This window comes from Limulus polyphemus, unplaced genomic scaffold (genome assembly GCF_000517525.1).
Source record: "Limulus polyphemus unplaced genomic scaffold, Limulus_polyphemus-2.1.2 Scaffold267, whole genome shotgun sequence".
NCBI lineage: Eukaryota > Metazoa > Arthropoda > Merostomata > Xiphosura > Limulidae > Limulus > Limulus polyphemus.
In genome coordinates, this window is record NW_013665877.1 from 274,298 (window position 1) to 276,713 (window position 2,416).

The following is a 2,416-nucleotide window of genomic DNA, read 5'->3' on the forward strand; positions in this document are numbered from 1 at the left end:
GTGTTAGGTTTCGGGGTATATATATCGTCTAACTGCATAAATACTTATAATTACAACTATAATTTGTTTTGTGTTAGGTTTCGGGGTATATATATCGTCTAACTGCATAAATACTTATAATTACAATTATAATTTGTTTTGTGTTAGGTTTCGAGGTATATATATATCGTATAACTGCATAAATACTTATAATTACAACTATAATTTGTTTTGTGTTAGGTTTCGGGGTATATATATCGTCTAACTGCATACATACTTATAATTACAACTATAATTTGTTTTGTGTTAGGTTTTGAGGTATATATATATCGTCTAACTGCATACATACTTATAATTACAACTATAATTTGTTTTGTGTTAGGTTTCGAGGTATATATATCACGTCTAACTGCATACATACTTATAATTACAATTATAATTTGTTTTGATATTTAAGTATTTACTAGGTAAATATTTTTGACTGATTGATATTTAAAGAGAGATATATAGACCAACTGATAAATAGAGATGTAGAAATAGAAAAAAAAAACAGACGTAAAGAAGCGCGATCACTTACGGTTTTCCTTTTTACAATAATTCAGAAACATCAGTATATATATATATCTGCTGAGCTTTTCTGTGTTCAACTCATGTACAGAGAGAAATAGATTGTATATAACTGTAGCTTCCTCCTAGCGGTTAACTCTTTATGTTTGGAAAGGCAGAAAATGTACCCATTCATGCAAGAACATTCCACAAAACATTAATCCATCTAAGTGTTATATACGTGCTTCTAGGCATTTTCACTACAGTGCCTACACCTAAAGAAATATCGTCCCTCACCCAATGTAATTTTATTACAAGTTCAGTTTATCTTAATATTCATTCGAAATACTTTAATGGCTTAGTTCTAGGACTGCCGATGGGATCCACTTTCGTTAACTATTTATGTGCATAATGAGTCCACGGCTTTATTGATTACAGGAGCCTTAGCAATATACGAAGCACATGCAAAAGTTAAACAAATATACTGTCAACATTGTAGTTAATTCGTCTAATTACCGCTAGGTTTTTCTACGCACTTTACTTAAAACGTAAATGATTGCACCAGTTCGTTTTGTGTTGTAAGATAAACGTAAAATACCATAATAAAATACAGAAATAGTAAATTTGCTAAACTATTTTAGTATAAGTATCATTACCGTATTCAAGATAAAGTACCGTACTCAAATACGAGAGTAATTTTCACTATCATATTCAATACTTTGGTTTAACCAGGAAAGTCTTTGTGAATCAAAAACTTTGATAAATTATAAGTTGTTTTTTCTTTTATTTAAAGGTGATTTCGCATTTCGAAATGGTTCACACTAAAAGTGCTTTACGTTGATGTTGCTACCTTAAAAGTATCAGATTTTATAATTATAAATTAATACAAAATATCATAGAATTAAACAAAGTATATTATGTTAATATTCAAAAATCAAAAGCAAGCAACCGTATCCAATAAAATTTATTTAGTATCTAAGACGATTGTAACACTTTTATGCATTTGCTTCTTTTTGACACGAAGTAAAACAATGGGCTGTCTTGTCTACATTGTGTCCGCCGCAAGGATCGAACCCCCTAATTTGATTGTTAAAAGCCCTCAAGCATATCGCTGTTGCACAGGGAGTCTTTTTTTTTTTTCATTTTTCAAGAAGTTTTATTTAAAAGTTTTTCACTATACCCATCATGTACGCTGACCTATGCATCCAACCGTATACCGTTCATAACGTTACAATCGAAACTAGCTAAAATACAGAATCCATAGTAGTAAGGTAGGCAGATGTAATGATAAAGATGATTGTGCTAATTCCGTATTGACATGTGTGCAAGCAAACTGTTCGATGTTTCCTCATCCACTTACCTTTTCTTTACTATGCAACAACACACTTGCCTCTCTCTCTGCTCATGCGTAGCAAATATACCCTCACCTCGTGCGGTTTCATTTCGTTGGTCTCACTGGTATGGCGGGAAGGCGTGCTTGTACTTCATTCGTAAAACAAGCCTATTGAATACGATCAGTAAAGATACCTTAATTACGCGCATTGTTAAACGTCGTTTTTGGTCCGGCGTCGGTTTGACGGTGTAAAACGAAATGGCTGCCAAACTCGAATTATTCGTTCGATTGCTTACCCTTTCCGACACGATTTGTGAGAGTTCTTTTAATATATTTAATCGAAATTGGTTCTACGAGTTCTTCACAACAACTAATGATGTCAAAATACCAGGCGAAAAGGCGGACAACACTGTTATACGCACAGACACACATACATATATGTAATTAAATGTAAATTCATGAAAAGGAAAACAAAATCTCAGCCACAATACAAACATCCAACACCGGGGCACAAATCATAAGGTGGGTCATCGTGTAATGTGCCCTTGTTGCCACAAT